The sequence below is a fragment of the Anomaloglossus baeobatrachus genome, chromosome 6 (genome assembly GCF_048569485.1).
Source record: "Anomaloglossus baeobatrachus isolate aAnoBae1 chromosome 6, aAnoBae1.hap1, whole genome shotgun sequence".
NCBI classification, from domain to species: Eukaryota; Metazoa; Chordata; class Amphibia; order Anura; family Aromobatidae; genus Anomaloglossus; species Anomaloglossus baeobatrachus.
The window spans coordinates 451845434-451867026 of record NC_134358.1 but is presented as its reverse complement, the minus strand read 5'-3'; the positions used below and the strand labels follow the sequence as shown (position 1 = coordinate 451867026).

The window sequence follows — 21593 nt, the reverse complement described above, 5'->3', positions numbered from 1 at the left end:
TCAGAGCTGAGGAGATACCCAGGCAGTCGGGCTGTGCTGGGTGTGCGCCCCTCACAGCTGAGGAGATACCCAGGCAGTCAGGCTGTGCTGGGTGTGCGCCCCCCAGAGCTGAGGAGATACCCCCCAGGCAGTCGGGCTGTGCTGGGTGTGCGCCCCTCACAGCTGAGGAGATATTCAGGCAGTCGGGCTGTGCTGGGTGTGCGCCCCTCAGAGCTGAGGAGATACCCCCCAGGCAGTCGGGCTGTGCTGGGCGTGCGCCCCTCAGAGCTGAGGAGATATTCAGGCAGTCGGGCTGTGCTGGGTGTGCGCCCCTCAGAGCTGAGGAGATATTCAGGCAGTCGGGCTGTGCTGGGCGTGCGCCCCTCACAGCTGAGGAGATACCCAGGCAGTCGGGCTGTGCTGGGCGTGCGCCCCTCAGAGCTGAGGAGATACCCCCCAGGCAGTCGGGCTGTGCTGGGTGTGCGCCCCTCAGAGCTGAGGAGATATTCAGGCAGTCGGGCTGTGCTGGGCGTGCGCCCCTCAGAGCTGAGGAGATACCCAGGCAGTGCAGGGCGCACAGTGCTGGGTGCGCGCAGTGTCTGGCTCGTCCACATTCTCGGGCTTCTCCTCCCCAGGGCTGCAGCAGGAGGAGTCCTCTGTGTCCATCGCTCCTGAGGATGGTGGGAGAGCAGTGAGGGCGCACAGGTCGGGGCTGCTCTCAGCATGGTGTCCCTGTCTCCCTGTCCTTCCAGCGGCGTCAGGTAGTTGCTCCAGGTAAGTGCTCCGCGCTCAGAGCCGCCTGTTGCTTCTCTGCTGCCATTGTGCTGTGTGTTCTCCGTGTACCGGAGCTGGGGGCTGACACTGGCTGCCTGTATCGGTATTCTACTGCTGTAAGTTGTCAGCCAGGTCTTGGCTGTGACCTCGCACCTGCAGGACCACGGTGCCCTCTGGGATGGCCGGACCCTGGGTACAGAAGAGCCAGGAGGACAGTTCCTACACGGCAGGGAGCTGTGTATGGGAAAGTAGTGCTGCTGCCGCCCAGTGTGGATGGACTTGTTGATGTAGCAGGTGATAAGTCTGTTTATTCTCAGCCTCCTAAGTTCTGACACATTTTGATACATGTCTGGTCATTACGAGCTGGTATTGGCGGTCTGTGCCAGTGACTGTGACCCCATTCACCATCATATACGTGCTGCCAGGACTGAGCCCTACATCATCAGACACTAAGCATCATTGTATACTGTTCTTTCAGCTTCCAAGGTTGTCAGTCCCTACAATTCCTTATGTCAGAACAGTTGTGGACCCAGGTGTGCTGGGTAATGACATACCTATTCACCCCTTCAGGTCTTGTTATTGGAATGCAATGTGTCCATTGGATAAGTGGCTTTCTTCACAAGGAGTCGGTAGCCTCAGCTGCTCCTTTTTTTCCCTCCAGATTCTCTTTGTGTTTTGATGATGAGTGTTCTCTCTATGCTTGCTAGGAATCAGGAGAGATACCAGACAAATAACACAATCCACTTGTGAAATGAGCAGGGGCTTCATGTGCTGGGTGACTGGAGCTCAGGATGCCTCCTCCCTATTAGTTACCTGTGTTGTCATTCTGGGAATGAGATCGCCTCCATCTGTGCTGCTCTGTATAAGCCTGAGATTTACAAGTGCACAGTGAGCCTGGACTACTGACACCCAACCCAGCCGAGTCTGTGCTGCTGCCTACAGGAGTCCCCGAGGAGCACGATCGTGGATTCAAGTCATGTCTGCATGACACTAGTGTTTTCTTCTAGAAGTCCAAGATCGTGCACTCCTCTGTGTGTGTCTCTCTTTCTTACACACACACACACACACACACACACACACACACACACACACACACACACACTCTTTTTCAATCACAAACTCTCTTTTTTCTAACTCTCCATCTCTCTCTCACTCCCTCTTTTTCTCTCTCTCCCTTTCATACACTCTCTCTTTCTCTCACACTCTCTCTTTTTCAAAACTCTCCGTCCATTTCTCTCTCACTCTCTTTTTCTCATTCTCTCTCTCTATCTCTCTCCCTTTCACACACACACACACACACACACACACACTCTCTTTCTCTCATATTCTCTCTTTCTTTCTCTCTCTCCCTCCATCTCTCTCACTCTTTCTTTTTCTCTCTGTCTTTCTTTCTCGCTATCTCTCTATCCCTTTCACACACACACACACACACACACACACACACACACACACACACACACACTTTCTCTTTCTCTCATACTCTCTCATTCTCTTTCTATCTCTGTCTCCCTCCATCTCTCTCTCACTCTTTCTTTTTCTCTTTCTCTGACTTTCTCTCGCTCTCTCTTTTTCTTTATCACTATCTCTCACTCCCACACACACTTTCTCTTTTTATCTCTCTTTTTCTCTTATTCTCTCTCGCTCTCTTTCACTCTCTCTTTTTTCTCCCCCCTCTTCCTCTCTCTCTCTTCCTCTTTCTTTCTATTTTTCTCTTATTTTCTCTCTCTCTCTTTTTATCTCTCTCCCACTCTATTTTTTTTCTTCCTCTCTCACTCTATATCATCATCATGTACTATTTTTCTCTCTTGTATATCTTTTTCACAACTACAGTATTTAATAATCATCCATTATCATATCTATCTATCTATCTATCTATCTATCTATCTATCTCTATCTCTATCATCTATGTATCTATCTTTGTCTATCTAGCAATCTATCTTTCATGTATCAGTTAATCTATTATATCTCATAACTATAGTATCTATTAATCAACCAACCATTATCATGTCTATCTATCTTAGTTTCCATCACTGTGCTATCTTTCTGTAGATTATATATGTGAAATAACACCCATATGTGCTCAGCAGATTCATGTCTATTCCTGAGTTGAGGATTTTTGTGACTGGGCATGTAATTTGCTTGCTCCGTCTATAGGCTATCTACACCTATATACACAACTCTGTTATAGTACTTCATGTCAGTCTCCTATGAAATCATAGGGTACATAACATGGGACACACTGTTTATAGAAGAGACTGACATGATGAAGATATTTATGTGCTCTGGATACAGTCCAGACTGAGTTTTGTGCCCCTTGCCAATATCCTGCCCTTGCTATATTGTATATATTTACTGTGTAAGCTCATTAATAACAAGAAGGGAAAATAATTACAAAAAAATATATATAACGGTACATAGATAAGTGCATCCTATTCAAGGTGCATCCCTTATATTGTAGCCACAACAAACCCTTATTATTCCTCCATCAGATTGCTTTGCAATGTCTGAAAAAGTATGATAAGTGTGGATTGTTACGCTGCCTGATTTCCAGTCAACCCGTATAGAACATAGCATTTATAACATGGGAGCTGAGGCAAGAATATTACTGTGTGCAGGAAAGAGTCAATGAGATTTGCTTTGATTGGAAATGAAAGAACTCAGCTTCTATTCGTGGTACGTTTCATCTGACTATAGGAAATTACAAAACTAGTTTGCCTTTTTATTAATCATTTGTGCATATGCAGGATGTTCATTATGTGTGATTGTCCATGAGAAACCTTTTAACTATTGATCGGTATATCAGATATAATATTGGATGTGATATTAATGAATTTGACATGTTTACAAATAAAATTCTAAAAGAGAATTGAAAACATTGTAAATATCTTTTTGCAATGAGACATCATCAAAATGTATGGACGTAATGATGCCATGGCCCATATCATCATCTGAATGGATGGACATAATGCTGCCCTCGCCCATGACATCATCTGAATGTATGGGCGTAATGATGACCTCACCTATGACATCATTTGAATGGATGGACATAATGATGCCCTGACTCATTACATCATCTGAATGTATGGACGTAATGATGACCTCACCTATGACATCATTTGAATGGATAGACATAATGATGCCCTGACTCATTACATCATCTGAATGTATGGACGTAATGATGTCCTCACCTATGACATCATTTGAATGGATAGACATAATGATGCCCTGACCCATGACATCATCTGAATGGATGACCTCTTGTTAACTGATCTACATTTACATTACTGTCATAGTTCAGACAATTATTGTCGTAAATGGTTACTCTTTGGTCAGATTTTAATGATTGTTTATTAATGTTCCAGTCCATCAGCCATGTCTGATTTAACACAAGGGTGTTATGTAAAGCCTTTTTATGTTATGAGAACATAACTTATCTTTCATAGACATCACTAAATAAATAATTTAGAGACATAAACAACAATCTGCCAATGAGAACATTTGTCACCATTGTTAATTTTTTCCGAGGCCAAGACATAAATATAACAGAATTTATCTATTTTATAACTTAATTATAAAGACGTATTAAGGGGCCTATATACCCTAGATAGCTGTAAGCCATACACCCTTTCAGATCTCTGTTATCGCTCCTAACTCCCCCTACTCAACAACAAACACATGTATTGCAATTTTTGTCATAATGGACTCAAAAGTGCACCCCACTCCCTTGGCAGATAATTCATGTGTTTTTAATAGTGAGGGGGTCTTCTCCCCTCTCACTATTAAAAACAAGGGAGTATATATTATAAGTTAACTATCTAAAGTGTATGGGGGCTTCCTGACTCTCTTCCAACAGATTTCAGAGTACCAAAGGTTTAGGCAGGTTGTCTCTTTCAGTGTCTTCTCCACCAAAAGAGACAACCTACCTGAACATTTGGTACTCTGCCATTATCTGTTGAGAGAGAGAGAGAGAGAGAGAGAGAGAGAGTTAGCAGCCCCCATACACTTTAGATACCTAACTTATTACTTTTAACTAATGTATATAAGGGTCTTCTATCTGTATTAGCTTCTTATAGGAGAATGATCTTTTTATCTTCGGTAACATCCAGCCTTGCACATGGGCTTTGTTGTCCAATAAAGTTCAAAAACTCTTCGGCCACATATTAAACCACCAGTATTATCAATGAGACCTAGGTGAGAAGCATGGGAATGACTATAATCATAGGAATGATAGCAGCAGTTTTGGGGTCTGGAAGATGTAGAGGCCTACTCGGGTGCAAAAAAATGAAATAACACCATCCACTATCAATAATTGCGTTCTTGATGATCATGTTGTGCTATATGACACTACTATCTATTCCATGCTGGAAAATAGTTTTAATACTGTTTGTTTAACTACAGTTCAACTTACTGTCAATAAAGTGAGAGGCTTATTACTGACTTTGCTATGGAGCTGTGTAAATTTCAATGTTTTAACAAAGCGGTGTGGTACTTCTTTTTTGGTGGTGCTCTATGAATAAATAAAAACATAGCACTTGGAACTCAGTAAATATACTGTAATGTATTTCTGTATAGCGAGTAAGGTAATGTGTTTTTTTGGGCACCACAAAAAATTAAATGGTCCTAAGGCCACGTGCACTAGTTGAGTATTTGATGAGGTTTGTTTTACCTCAGTATTTGTAGTCAAAATCAAGAGTCAAACAATCAGAGGAAAGGTATAATAGAAACACGTCACTACGTCTGTATTTATCACCCACTTCTGGTTTTGTCTCCAAATACTTAGGTGAAAAACTCACGAAATACTGAACGTGGCCTCAAACAGTTTTGGTGTCGCAATCCACCATATATTCACCTTACGTTATGTTTCCACATTGTATATTTGGTGAGTTTTTTACCTCAGTATTTGTAAGCCAAAACCAGGAGCGGGTAAGAAATTCAGATGTGGTGCCCATGTTTCAATTATACTTTTCTTCTGACTGTTACATTCCTGATTTTAGCTACAAATTTTGGGGTAAAAAAACCTCACCCAATACTCAGTGCGGGAATGTGGCCTTACACAGTCGTACTGTTGTAATTCACCATATTTTCACCTTAGGAGAACGTTCACACATTCAGTATTTGGTGAGATTTGTACCTCAGTATTTGTAGCCAAAGCCAGAAACACTCAGAAGAAAAGTATAATAAAAGCACGTCACCACTTCTGTATTATCTCCCACTCCTGGTTTTGGCTTACAAATACTGAGGTAAAAAACTCACTAAATACTCAATGTGTGAACATGGATTTACACAGTGGTATTGGTGTCAAAATCCATTGTGTGTCATTGAAACAACATATTTACAATTCAGTATTTGGTCAGTATTTTACCTCAGTATTTGTAGCCAAAACCAGAGTGGAACAATCAGAGGAAAAGTATAATAGAAACACGTCAACACTATTTGTATTTATGGTGGGAAGAAGAGATGAGAGGGGAGTAGAGAAGGAGATCTTTTGAGAATCGAAGGTTACGTGCGGGTAAGTACCGGGAGACTAGGTCAGAGATGTATGGAGGAGACAGGTTTTGGATGGCTTTGTAGATCATGGTTAGTGTTTTGAAGTGGAGTCATTGAGCAATGTGAAGCCAGTGAAGGGATTGGCAGAGAGGAGAGGTCGGGGAGTAGCGGGGGGACAGGTGGATTAGTCGGGCAGCGTAGTTTAGAATAGATTGTAGGGGTGCGAGACTGTTAGCAGGGAGGCCACAGAGCAGGAGATTGCAATAGTTCAGGCGGGAGACAATAAGGGCATGCACTAGTGTTTTTTGCTGCTTCTTGGGAAAGGGATGTACGAATCCGGGAAAAATTTTTTGAGTTGGAGGTGGGAGGAGGTGAAGAGACCTTGAATGTGTTGCTTTAAAGAGAGATCAGAGTCTAGAGTTACTCACAGGCAGTGAGCATGTGGCACTGGGGAAAGTGAGGAGTCATTGACATTGATGGATAGGTTGGTTGGAGGCGTTGACTGAAAAGGAGGAAAGATAATGAATTCTGTTTTGTTCATGTTCAGTTTTAGAAATCGAGCAGAGAAGAAGGATGAAATAGCATACAGGCCCTGTGGCATTCTGGTTAGTAAGGAGGGCATGTCAGGTCCAGAGAGATAGATCTGCGTATCATCTAGAGGTGATACTGAAAGCCGTGGGACTTTATGAGCTGTCCCAGGCCAAAGGTGTAGATGGAGAACAGCAGGGGTCCTAAAACTGAACCTTGGGGGACACCGACAGAAAGGGGGTGGGATGAGGAAATGGTGTGAGAGTGGGAGATGCTGAAAGTTCGGTCGGTTAGGTATGAAGAGATCCAAGATAGCGCCAAGTCTGTGATACCCAGAGACGAGAGAATTTGTAGTAAAAGGGAATGGTCTACTCTGTCAAAGGCAGAGGACAGGTCCAGGAGGAGGAGGACAGAGTAGTGTCACTTGGCTTTGGTGGTTAGTAGGTTATTGGTGACTTTAGTTAGGGCAGTTTCAGTGGAATGATGCGATCGGAAGCCAGATTGTAGCTGGTCAAAGAGGGAGCAGGAAGAGAGGTGTAAGGACAGTTCAAGATTTACATGCTGTTCTAGTAGTTTTGAGGCATGGGGATAAGTGATATGGGGCGATAGTTTGACACAGTGGAAGGGTCAAGGGAGGGCTTTTTGAGGATGGGTGTGATGGAGGCATGTTTAAAGCATGATGGGAATACACCAGTTGTTGAAGAGATGGGTTAGGGCTGGGATGAAGACTGGTGAGATTTGGTATGAGGTGGGATGGGAGTGTTTCGAGCGGAGAGGTGGTGAGATGTGATCTTGAGAGTAGAGGAGAAAGATGATCTTCTGTCATGGTGGAGAAGCTGGATTTGGAGGAAGAAGGCTGAGTAGTTGTGAGGAGGGACTGTGGTGATTGTGGGCCAAAACTTGTTCTGATTTTGTCAATCTTCTGCTTGAAGAAAGAGGCAAAGTCTTCACTTGAGATGAGAGAAGAGAGAGGTGGTGCTGGGAGATGGAGGAGAGTCGAAAATATTGAATAGCTGTTTAGGGTTGTGAGATTGAGAGGATATGAGGGATGAGAAGTAGGTTTGTTTTGCAGCAGTGAGTGCAGACTTGAAAGTGGTGAGAGACTGTATGTATGTGACGAAGTGCTCGGTGGAATGAGACCTCTTCCATCTGCGCTCAGTAATCCTGGAATCCCGTCTCAATTCTTTAGTCTGGCTCGTGTGCTAGGGTTGCCTGTTGATTGTGTGAGTTTTGGTATGCGTGAGGGGGGCTGCCGATTCGAGAGCTGCAGAAATGGTGGTGTTATATAAAGTGGAAGCAGCATCTGCATCGTGTAAAGAAGCAACGTCTGCAAGAGGGAGAAGGGACTGAGAAAGTGAATGTAAATCAAGGTGGTTGAGGCTAGTTTCACACTTGCGTTGGACGGCTTCCGTAGCATTGCGTTGTGTGACAGATGCAACGGATGCGTTGCATATAGTGGCAGAACGCAATGCTATGGATCGTACAAAATAACGGAAAACGTTATTTATTTTTTTTTTCTTCTTTACAGTACCGGCAGCCGACTATTGTGAACGATCAGCTGATTGCTCTTAATAGCCGGCGGCCGAGCACTCTCACATGCCGGCGGCCGAGCGCCCAGCTGAGCGCTATAACATGCCGGCGGCCGAGAGCTCAGCTGAGTGCCCTGACATTCCGGCGGCCGAGTGCTCAGCTGAGTGCCCTGACATGCCGGCGGCCGAGCGCTCAGCTGAGTGCCCTGACATGCCGGCGGCCGAGCGCTCAGCTGAGTGCCCTGACATGCCGGCGGCCGAGCGCTCAGCTGAGTGCCCTGACATGCCAGCAGCCGGGCGATCAGCTGAGTGCCCTGACATGCTGGCGGCCGAGCGCTCAGATGAGTGCCCTGAGATGCCGGCGGCCGAGCGCTCAGCTGAGTGCCCTGACATGCCGGCGGCCGAGCGCTCAGCTGAGTGCCCTGACATGCCGGCGGCCGAGCGCTCAGCTGAGTGCCCTGACATGCCGGCGGCCGAGCGCTCAGCTGAGTGCCCTGACATGCCAGCAGCCGGGCGATCAGCTGAGTGCCCTGACATGCCGGCGGCCGAGCGCTCAGCTGAGTGCCCTGAGATGCCGGCGGCCGAGCGCCCAGCTGAGTGCCCTGACATGCCGGCGGCCGAGCGCTCAGCTGAACGTTCGGCCACCGAGAAATAAAATAAAGTTTGTGATTAAAAAAAAAAAAAAAAGAGCATGCGCAGTGAAAAATAAAGGTTTCCGCTGCTCAAAAAAAGTTACATGCAGCGTTCCATCCGCCCGGCGCAGCGTAAAAATAACGACGCTGCGTCGTCCAGCGGATGCAACGCTGACACTTGCGTTACAGTGCGTCGTCCATACAAGTCTATGGAGAATAGCGCAGTGCGTTAACGGACTGCGCTATTCTCCATAGTGACGGACTGCACTGAACGCAAGTGTGAAAGTAGCCTGAGATGTCTGCGAGGGTGTGAAATTTTGTGGAGGAGGGGTTGTGTACTTGGAGAAGAGAGGGAAGATAATGTTAGTAGGTTGTGGTCAGACAGCAGGAGTGGTGAGTTTGAGACGTCGGATAGGGAACAGAGGCGAGTTAAGATGAGGACAAGCGTGTGGCCAGCTTTGTGAGTGCTGCAGAGGACCATTGGGTGAGGCCGAAGGAGGAAGTGAGTGTTAGACGTTTAGAGACAGATGAGTGGGAAGTGTCGATGGGGATGTTAAAGTCATCCATGATGAAGGTGGGGATGTTGGTGGAAAGGAAATGAAGTAGCCAGGTTGTGAAGTCATTGAAAAAGCTGGTGGCCGGCCCAGGGGGGTGGTAAATGACAGCCAGTTAAAGGTTGGAGGGGGAATAGATGTGGATGGAGTGCACTTCAAAAGAGGGGAGAGTAATGGAGGGTGGCAGTAGGACTAGGGTGAAGGAGCATTTTTCTGACAGGAGAAAACCAACTCCTCCACCATGTTTGTTATTGGGGCGGGGGTGTGAAACAGATGGAGGCCACCATAAGAAAGTGCAGCAGGAGAGGCTGTGTCAGAGGGGATGAGCCAGGTTTCAGTGATGCCGAGGAAGGAAGGTTTATTAGTGATGAAAAGATCATGAATGTAGGGAAGTTTATTGCAGACAGAGCGAGCGTTCCATAGAGCTCCTGTTAAAGGGACTGGGGAAGCGGGGGCTGGGTGAATGGGTATAAGGTTAGAAGGGTTTTGAAAATTTGTCATAGATCGTGGATGGCAGTTAGAAGTGACTATGGGGGTGTGATGAGGAGGAGAAGGATTTGGAGTGATATCTCCAGCAGTGAGGAGAAGCAGAGAGAGTGTTAGCAGGTGGGAGCAGGAGAGTCCATGAGGTGGTCATGTGTGTCTAGAGACGCAGGGTGTTGTGTAGAGGAACAGATCTGAGGATAAGGTTAGGTGGGTGGGGAAGATGGAGGGAGAGATGAATAGTTCATTACTGGGTGTAGGGATCAGAGGGGTAAGTAGAAAATTAGCATTATTGGGGTGAAAGTGAAGAGAAACAAAAACATTGTTTAAAGTGACTATGTATCCAGTTACCTTCCGGTCCCTTCTGACCCAATTCTGGCCTAATTCATTATCATCATGGCAAGTACAGAGGTATTCAGCAGACCCCTAGCTGTCATGGGAAAGATTCAGCACCCCACAATCATTTCATGAGTGGGTGCACAGAGTGGTATGCTGGGGCATATTAAACATGGCTTTACATAGTGAAGGCTCCATGAACTACAAACTAATGATCTGAAAAAGGCTTATGGTTATGACTGAAACATGACATATACTGTCTATGGATTGCTACGATAAAATAACATACATATACTGCTTCTTATTTCTTTTTATTCTTTATATCCACTATACTTGCCAAGCAGTGGGAGGAAATCACAATATGTTGGGTGGCCACATATGTTCAAGTCACAGTGATGTTGGGCAGAATTTTCCTCACTTTGATTTGAATGGTTATTTCTTTATAATTGAGCATTTATGTACCTATAAAATAAATAACTTCTATGTAGTTACATATCCTTACAGCTGTCATACCAAAAGGTTCAGAACTATTTAAAGAGGTTGTTCGCTACTTTTACATTGATAGCCTAGGTCATCAATGTCTGATCAGCTGGGGTCCAACACCCCGCACCCCCGCCGATCAGCTGTACTCGGTGCCAGTGGCGACAGCAGGCAGCCAGAAATGCTCAGCTCTGGAGCTGCCCTGTCAACTGATAGCAGCCATGGCCAGGTGCTGCACATCCACTTACTATTCAAATAAATAGGAGGCGGATGTGCTGTACCCGGCCATGGCTGCTAGCGGAAGACAGGAGCTTACGAACTGAGCATTTCCGGCTGCCTGTTGTCGCTGCCACCACTGTAAACACCTGATTGGCAAGGGTGCGGAGTGTCGGTTCTCGGCCGATAAGATTATGATGACCTATCCCAAGTATGGATCATCAATGTAAAGTAGTGGCTAACAAATAAAGATTTAGGGCATGTATATTCCAAAAATGATGACCTATCATGTAAATCAAGCTTTTATGTTAAAGATTTTATATTTTTATGCACCTTTTTACATAAAAATGTTTATATAACATTATTAAAATACTGAATCTTGCTAATTCCACTTTGGCCACTAAGGTAATGTAATTACATGCCAAAATAAACTCACATAGAAGGCAGTGAACATATACAGACTACAGCAGTGAACATATACAGCACTGCTATGTATAGCAAAAATCATACTCTCCTTTGAATGATAGCTAAATGCTGGCTTTCACAGGAGAATCATCATGGCAACCACAGAGGTCTTCAGCAGACCCCTAGCTGTCATGGGAAACAATCAGCACCCCGCAGTCATTTCACAAGTGCATCGATGGGTGCATAGAGTGGCACACTGGAGCATATTAAATGTTGATCTCAGCGATAACCAACTTCACTCCACCCACGGCTGTTAGAAGCATATATAAAATTCAGCCATCATTTACCAGGAAAGATTCGGGCTTGATATGGTCACAACATATGATGTAAAAATTAAAAGACAAATAAGGAATATATAAAACATCTCTAATGCTTTCTTCATATTAGGCAAGTTTTTATTATACCTATTTTCTAAAGATGATCAAATCTTTTGAAATTTGTCAGGTTTGACAAATTTTTCAAAAAAAATTGATTAGCCGCGAATTGATTCACCACGAATTGTAATACTGTAAAGCCTCCATTTTCCCTTTAAATACATTTTTAACACTGAACTCTCCTAGAACAGGATCCTTCCTATTTCATATCTTTAAAACAAAAAACAGCCTTAGTATTATAAAAGTCACCTCACTATAGTAATGAATGATAACCCTTTAGTAATCAACAGCCCATTTAATAACATAGTTCTCTGATATACTTATCATGTTTTTTTAATTAAAAACTGATCCAAAAATGATCCATCTCAGTCATTTGTAATCATTTCTAATCAGAAAGACAATTCTGTGCTGCAAGCTGTCAGTGTTGCTGTCAGAGGTAATATAATCTAGTTTTTATAAAGACAATTTATGTGGCTTATATTCCATATCTTCCTCCTTTCTAATATACCTGCCAGAGTGAAAGAAAGACAATTCTGACCTACATTTGTGTTATGTCACTGCCGGAGTCTGCTCCAGTGACTTCTGCTCCTATCGCCAGGCGACGCCGTGTTCTTGCCGTGGATGGTGCTAGGGAGATGAGTCGATGCCAGTGGCACCGGTGGGCGCAGGCTCTGATCATCCACTGGGCTGGGTTATCTTGGGATCTGCAGTACCGCTGGCTGACTGTGGGTGGTGTGTGTCTTCCAGCTGAAGTTGCCAGCGTTCAGCTACAGCCAATGGGAAGACACCACACCCTTCTTATTCCCCCTCCTGTCACATGACCACTGCCAGAGGTAGTTCTGATTTCCTGGCTCCTGGTCCGCCCTATTCTGTTTTGTGATTCCTGTGTGCTGACTTCTGCGTGTTTTGTGACTTCCCTTCTGCCTTCTGTTTTTGTACCTCGCTGCCCGATCCGGATTTGACCTCTATTCCGTTTTCTGATTACGTCCTTGTCTGCCAATTCTGTTCCTGTTCTGCTATTCCTGGTTTGACCCTGCCTGACGACTACTCTCATCGGACTGCAGCTTTCCACAGGTAGTGATCTCCAGGGCCCTGTGTAATTCCAAATCCCTGTATAGGGGTTAAAGGGTTTCAGGGTTCTGGGGGTCCTGCTTGGTGAGTGGCTTCCCTCTAGTCTGTCCATTACATCCCCCCTGAGTCTGTTGATCCAGGCAGGTGTTACAATTTGGTAGTACTACTGCCTGGATGACTTGTCCATTACTATTACCACCTTTTCTTTTACAATACATTTCCTATAAACCTATAATCAACTCTTGCCAAAAAGTAAGTTAAAGGGAACCAATCACCAGGATTTTCCTATATATCCTAAAGCCAGTGCTATACTGGCACTATCAGGCTGATTGTCTATATACCTTTAGTGGTCAGCTCAGGTGTTTAGGTTTTGAAATCCAAGAAAGTAAAGTTTATAAAATCAGCTTCTTGAGTGACAGCAGCTCTGGTTGGGTATTAATAGTTATCCGCTCCCCCTATTAGAATTAGCATAAATATTATACAATCAATTTACTTTTTCACTAGCAGGACCTGTGTGAGGTCATACCCATGTGACCAGAAGAGGAGGGACCTCAGCCAACAAAGCTGATACCAGGAAGCAACATTTTTCTGTTGGCTGAGGCCCCGCCTCTTCTGGTCACATGTGTATGACCTCACACTGGTCCTGCTAGTGAAAAAGTAAATTGATTGTATAATACTTATGCTAATTGTAAAAGGGGAGGGGATAACTATGAATACTTTCCCCAGATATTATCTGATCCTCAGCTGCTGTCACTCAAGAAGATGATTTTATAAACTTTACTTTCTTGGATTTCAAAACCTAAACATCCGAGCTGCCCACTACAGGTATGTAGAGAATCGCCTGATAGTGCCAGTATAGCACTGGCTTTAGGTTATAGAAGAAAATCCTGGTGATTGGTTCCCTTTAAAGTGTAAAAAATCAAATTACAGTCGCTTGTGAAAAGGAAACACACTGTCTTTGACTTACACTAATTTCAGATTTTTTTCTGTAACAAATATTTGACAACCTTGCTGCTGCTTTTTAGTGCATTATGAATGAAGGAAAAATGTGTAATTGAAGCACTCCCAACTACACCATATCACTGATTAGCCACACTGAGTCTGAAACTGCTGCTAGCACCCCTCCTATCTCTCTCACATCTATTAATTGAATCTCTTTATTATTTCCAGACTACTACTCTCCTTTTCTTTACTGCTGCAGTTATACAACACATTACAGTTTAGAGTATTTATCAAATGTTTAAAGGGAACCAATCACCAGAATTTTCGTATATAAGCTAAATCCAGTGCTATACTGGCACTATCAGGCTGATTCTATACATACTTGTAGTGGTCAGCTCGGATGTTTAGGTTTTGAAATCCAAAAAAGTAAAGTTTATAAAATTAGCTGCTTATTGAGTGGCAGTTGCAATAGAGCAGATAATATATTCATAGTTATCCCCTCCCTCTGTTAGAATTAGCATAAGCATTATACAAACTATTCACTTTGTCTGTTGCAGGACCTGTGTGAGGTCATACCCATGTGACCAGAAGGGGCAGGGCCTCAGCCAACAAAGCTGATACCAGGTCACATGGGTATCACCTCACACAGGTCCCACAACTAAGTGAATCATTTGTATAATGCTTATACTAATTCTAACAGAGGGAGGGGATAACTATGAATATATTATCTGCTCCAACTGCCACTCAACCAGCAGCTAATTTTATAAACTTTACTTTTTTGGATTTCAAAACCTAAACATCCGACCTGTAGAGAATCAGCCTGATAGTGCCAGTATAGCACTGGCTTTAGCTTATATACGAAAATCCTGGTGATTGGTTCCGTTTAAGGCCTTTCTCTTCCTAGAAATCTGTATTGCTGAGCCCTGAGCTCTTAGTTCCTTTCTATAGCCCATAACACTCTAAAATTGTGGCTGCATTCTCCGCGTAGTCTTTTATACAGGCTAAGATAGTCCATCCTGATTGCCAGCACTATACCATGTGATACAATACATGCAACTCATTATGGGGAAGATTGGGTGGTTGTGTAAGAAATCATTTGAACCTACTATGTCTTAAACTTTTGCTTTATGTGAAATACAAGCCGGAATTTTTTTGATGATTTGCCTGAATTGAACTGAGTTGTTTCAATTCACGAAGACCTGCAAATTTCATTTCTGCAGTCTCTGCACCCACCCAAAAAATGATTATATCTTTGAGCCCTGAGTTCTGTAATTAATTAGTTTTCTAGTTTTGGCCCTGCCTTAGTTGAGGGGTCCGGTCTGAATCTGTATTTGTGAGATTTGGTCTTGGGTCAAATTGGCATTTTTTTACCGTAACATAATGCTTCATTTAGGATGAATATGTCATATTTGTATAGATTGGATAGACAATTTATGTCCATACTATACGGGACTTATTTTTATGGGTCCTGATTTGCTCAGTGAAAACACTTGATATTACCATGCTTGACTGAAGTCTTGCTGTTCTTTGCCATTAGTCTAAATATATTGTATATTGAGCTAAATAATTTCTGACTGGCTTCACTGGACTATTGTGATGGGAATGTTTTACAAGAGGAAAAGCTGCCATTAAAATAACAAATCAGCAGTGTTGTTAATGAAGCATGCACTGCATATATCTAAATTATGATGAGAAATATGAATGCATGCAATTTTCTTCTTTGGTTCATTCTATATTTAGTACTGGAAAGAGCTTTGCATTTTTGCGAATCAATTTCTGCGAATGACTTTTACCACAATATTGGAATCAGTAACTTATAAATACAATGTAGACAGCTGTAATTAGTTCATAGCATTGCTAAAGAAGCATGCAAGGATTTGTGTAGGATTAAGAAAGGATCAGTCACATTATTTTATATGGAATATATGCACTTCACTCTTTTTCTGTACTGTATGGCATGGAACAGGCAGGAGTAGTTAAGCCTAAATAAAAGGGCCTGTAAAATCATTTAATGGTTATATATATATAAATATATATATATATATATATATATATATATATATATATATATATATATTACAGACCAAAAGTTTGGACACACTTTCTCATTCAAAGAGTTTTCTCTATTTTCATGACTTTGAAAATCGTAGATTCACATTGAAGGTATCAAACACATGTGGAATGAAATACTTAACAAAAAAGTGTGAAACAACTGAAAATATGTCTTATATTCTAGGTTCTTCAAAGTAGCCACTTTTTCCTTTGATTACTGCTTTACACACTCTTGGCATTCTCTTGATGAGCTTCAAGAGGTAGTCACCAGAAATGGTCTTCCAACAGTCTTGAATGAGTTCCCAGAGATGCTTAGCACTTGTTGACACTTTTGCCTTCACTCTGTGGTCCAGCTCACCCAAACCATCTCGATTGGGTTCAGGTCTGGTGACTGTGGAGGCCAGGTCATCTGGCGCAGCACCCCATCACTCTCCTTCTTAGTCAAATAGCCCTTAGACAGCCTGGAGGTGTGTTTGGGTCATTGTCCTGTTGAAAAATAAATGATGTTCCAACTAAATGCAAACCGGATGGAATAGCATGCCGCTAAAAGATGCTGTGGTAGCCATGCTGGTTCAGTATGCCTTCAATTTTGAATAAATCGTCAACAGTGTCACCAGAAAAGCACCCCCACACCATCACACCTCCTCCTCCATGCTTCATGATGGGAACCAGGCATGTAGAGTCCATCCGTTCACCTTTTCTGCGTCGCACAAAAACACGGTGGTTGGATCCAAAGATCTCAAATTTGGACTCATCAGACCAAAGCACAGATTTCCATGGGTCTAATGTCCATTCCTTGTGTTCTTTAGCCCAAACATCTCTTGATGTTTTTTGCCACTGCACTTGGGGACACTTTCAAAGTTTTCCCAATTTTTCCGACTGACTGACCTTTATTTCTTAAAATAATGATGGCCACTCGTTTTTCTTTACTTAGCTGCTTTTTTCTTGCCATAATACAAATTCTAACAGTCTATTCAGTAGGACTATCAGCTGTGTATCCACCAGACCTCTGCACAACACAACTGATGGTCCCAACCCCATTTATAAGGCAAGAAATCTCACTTATTTAACTTGACGGGGCACACCTGTGAAGTGAAAACCATTTCCGGTGACTACCTCTTGAAGCTCATCAAGAGAATGCCAAGAGTGTGTAAAGCAGTAATCAAAGCAAAAGGTGGCTACTTTGAAGAACCTAGAATATAAGACATATTTTCAGTTGTTTCATAATGTTTTGTTAAGTATTTCATTTATTAAAATACAATTTAAATTTGACTTTCCTTTAATGTTGCTGACTGAAGAATGAGCTGTTCCCTCTGAGATCTTGTAATTCTTTACTTGTTATCTTTTTTTCTTAGCTATTCTCAGCTGATTTATGGCCACATCAAAGTTATGCTTAAAGGGAATCTGCAGCAGGTTTTTGCTACATCATGTGAGAGCAGCATGATATAAGCAAAGAGACCCTGAATCAAACAATGTATCACTTAAAATACTGTGTGCAACCATTCTGACACAATCAGGTTTTTAGATTTTGCATGTATTTGAGCTGGGAGAGTTGCCCCCTGCCCACACCAGGCTCTTTACAAAGATTGTACATTGATAGTGAGGTGTCAATCAGAGGAGGGGGTGTGCCGGACTGCCCTGCAGGTCACATTGTAGTCCAAGCAATGAAAAGTCTTTCTGCCTAAACAAACATTCCAGGAAAACAACAGATGGGACCTTGACAAGACAGTTGTCTTCAGCTTACATAGCAAAAACCTACTGATAAATTCCCTTTAACTTGTGTCTTTTGTGTCTTCAGTGTCTGGAAGCTAACAGGTACATAGAGAATATAACTTTATTTCCTCAATGTACCCAGTGTTTCCCAAACTCTTGCCCTCACAGCCCCCAACAGATCATGTTTTCAGGATTTCCTCAGTATTGAACAGGTGATTGAATCATTATGAATGAATCATCTGCAATGCTAAGGAAATCCTGAAAACATGACCTGTGAGGACTGGAGTTTGGGGACCACTGTTGTAACCACGACTCAAGTAAGGTAGCGAGACAGGATTTAAAGAGGTGGTTCATTACTCTTCAATAGTGGCCACATCTCTGTAAAACTGATAGGGAAGGCTTTTTCTAAATACACTGTTCAGCCAATTCTGCCTGTGAGTGGCTCTATTGTGGTCCGCTCATCCCTATGAATTGACACCCCTCCAGTCTTCCTGAGTGATAGGGCTGTAGGCAATGTTTCACCGCTCGTCACAGCCCAGCATCACTCCTTCTTGTGGCACTCTACAGCGAAGTAGAGAGTGTGCGACATGCTGGGCTGTGATAAGCGGTGAAACGCTGCCCACAGCCTAGTCACTCAGGAACACTGGGGCCGGGCTCGGTGATGTCGTGTCAACCAGAAGTTGATGTGACATCACTGGATCTCAGAGGTCACAGAGCCCGGGGGTCGCATGATGGGGATGAAAGGACCACATTAGCACCGCTCAGAGGCAGAATTGGCTGAACAATGTATTTAGCCTTTAGTCTTCCCTATCAGTTTTAGGCACCCTTCACACGTCAGTGAAAAACACTGACGTTCTTCACTGACGTGTAAAACACGCACATGTCCCTCTGTGTTCCATGATTCACGGCACACGTGGGTTGTCCATGTGCAATCCGTGATCCGTGATCCGTGATTGCAAATGGACATTACTCACCTGCCTTTGCTCCTAATATCCATGGTGCTGAACTCCTCGGCTCTGCAGCGTCCCCCCACCGCTCTCTGCAGCTACTTCCGGGTCGGCTATTCCTGCTTTCATGAATATTCATGAGCCGGGCAGGAACTGCAGAGAGCAGAGGCTGCACAGCGAATTGCTGGAAAGGTGAGTTGAAAATGTTTGTTATTTAATATGTCAGTGTTTTTCTGGTACGTGTTTCATGGATCACACACGGATCACACCATAGTGTGGTCCGTGGGTCATTAGTGATGCCAGAAAAAACTGACTTGTCTCCGTGCAGAATCACGGACACGCGTGTACGCTGCACGGAGACACGTTCAGTGAAAAATCACTGATGTGTGAGCAGACCCATTGATTATAATGTGTCTGCGTATGTCAGTGATTCTGGTACGTACAAAAAAAAGCACATACGTACCAGAATCACTGACGTGTGAAGGGGGCCTTACAGAGATGTGGCCACTACTGCAGAGTAGTGAACCACCCCTTTAAACACTAATTACCGTACCTGTAAATTATCCCTATATCTATAGGTAAATAGCATTTCTGGGCTCACAGTTTCCCTTTATAGACAATAAAAACAACTTGTCTTCTTTTGAACACAATAATCACTTTCAGGTACTTCTATATATCCTACTATAACTATTATTTTATACATTAATTTGGATTATCATATTTGTTTTTTTAAAGTAAACCTAATAAAAAGTCCTCCAAGTTTCTAATATAATCTGTTCAATGTAATGTAATCTGTTTCAGTTCCTTATCGTTTTTGAGAACTCTATTTTCTCTATTTGCTAGCAGGGTATGGGAAAAATCTTGTTTCTATATAGAGTTAGAAAACTTGTTAGATGTAACATTTACTACAGATTAATGTTTGCTACAATTGTATCCAGTCTCTGCAATGCTCTGTGGGGTAAATACATTGGGCAATACAAATCTCTGCAGTTTTCTACAGTGTATCACAGCAGGTGAAATGTATTAACACGGAGTCCAAATAGAGAATTGCCTTGTCTGAATACAACAGTTCACTGTAAACTGCTCTCAGAATTTACTGCAACTGATATGTTGTGTACAGATTTATTAATAGAGATCCTAAGACTGTATGCGAGATGATGTTTCGCTCCTAATCATAGACCTTCAGACCATCATATTGTATTGCTTATGGGTTTAGAGATAGTGACCAAAAAGTTGATGTTTTTGGGCAGCTAATAAGGTATTAGCTGCTACAAGAAGCCATCAGCATTATATTTACTATCTCTAAATTTACATACATTGCAATCTAGTGGTCTGAAGGTCAGTGATTAGGGCTCAAACATAAATATGCATAGTGTGTAAGGATTGCCATAGGTAAATCTGAACATCACGGCATTTATTGCGTGACGAGTGTTAAATAGATATCTGACTACAGAGGGGAATGCTATTTGAGTATGACTGAATAAGAGTGCTCTGTTTCACTTCTAATCTATACCATAATTCTATCCATCTAAAGGCCCCGTCACACTAAGCAACATCACTAGCAACATCGCTGCTAACGAACAACTTTTGTGACGTAGCAGCGATGTTGCTAGTGATGTCACTGTGTGTGACATCCAGCGACAACCTGGCCCCTGCTGTGAGGTCGTTGGTTGCTGCTGAATGTCCTGGGCCATTTTTTATTTGTTGCTGTCCCGCTGTGAAGCACAGATCGCTGTGTGTGACAGCGAGACAGCAACAACTAAATGTGCAGGCAGCAGGAGCCGGCTTCTGCTGAGGCTGGTAACCACAGTAAACATCGGGTAGCCAAGAAGCCCTGTCCTTGGTTACCCGATATCTACCTTTGTTACCAGCCTCCGCCGCTCTCACTGTCAGTGCCGGCTCCTGCTCTGTGCACATGTAGCTGCAGGACACATCAGGTTAATTAACCCGATGTGTGCTGTAGCTAGGAGAGCAGGGAGCCAGCGCTAAGCGGTGTGCGCTGCTCCCTGCTCTGTGCAGCTGCACCCTGTACTCTATACCCTATATATGTACCCTGTGCAGCTGCACCCGGTGTGCGCTACTCCCTGCTCTGTGCACATTTAGCTGCAGCACACATCGGGTAATTAACCCGATGTGTGCTGTAACTAGGAGAGCAGGGAGCCAGCGCTCAGTGTGCGCTGCTCCCTGCTCTCTGCATGTGTAGCTGCGTGCGCTGGTAACCAAGGTAAATATCGGGTTGGTTACCCGATATTTACCTTAGTTACCAAGCGCAGCATCTTCCACGCGGCGCTGGGGGCTGGTCACTGGTTGCTGGTGAGCTCACCAGCAACTCGTGTAGCGACGCTCCAGCGATCCCTGCCAGGTCAGGTTGCTGGTGGGATCGCTGGAGCGTCGCAGTGTGACATCTCACCAGCAACCTCCTAGCAACTTACCAGCGATCCCTATCGTTGTTGGGATCGCTGGTAAGTTGTTTAGTGTGACTGGACCTTTAGGCAACCCTGTGTACCAATACAGTTTACTAACATTAAAGGAGTTGTCTGCAACCAGGACATCCCCTCCTGATTCCACTAGGTAAAATATTTAGACCTATACTCACTTCCCGTACCCGCGCACTTCCAGCTGTGCTGGGGCTCACTTAGGTTTGGGATGTCATGCAAGTCGCACGTCCAATCAGCTCCAGCTTCTGTGTCCCCACCATCGGACCAAACGAGTTAATCAACAGGAAGTGAGTGCTGCGGCTGCATTCACATCCTATTGATTGCTCGTTTGGTCTGAATGCGGGGAGAAGGAAGTTGGCCCTGATTGATTGCGGGACTCTCCTGATGTCACAACCCCACATGAGCCCAGGCACCGCAAACCCAGACACCACTGGAAGGGCATGGGTATGCAAAGTGAGTATAGGTTTTATTATTTTACCTAGAGGAATCAGAAGGGTTTGTCCTACTAGTGGACCACCCCTTAAATAGAAAACCATCATATCAAGAGAGTTTATTTGTTGCTCTCTACTATACTAAAAAACGTATGAACATTT

At 43.7% G+C, this 21593-nt stretch overlaps 1 protein-coding gene across 1 annotated transcript in view; it reads left to right on the top strand.

The window, feature by feature from the left end:
- The first annotated feature begins 668 nt into the window (after nt 1-668).
- LRRC3B (leucine rich repeat containing 3B) overlaps nt 669-21593 on the top strand; it is a 329771-nt gene continuing 308846 nt past the window's right edge. Inside the window, exon 1 of the mRNA XM_075315267.1 lies at nt 669-753. The gene's annotated coding sequence lies outside the window, so the exon portion shown is untranslated. The remainder of the gene's footprint in view (nt 754-21593) is intronic.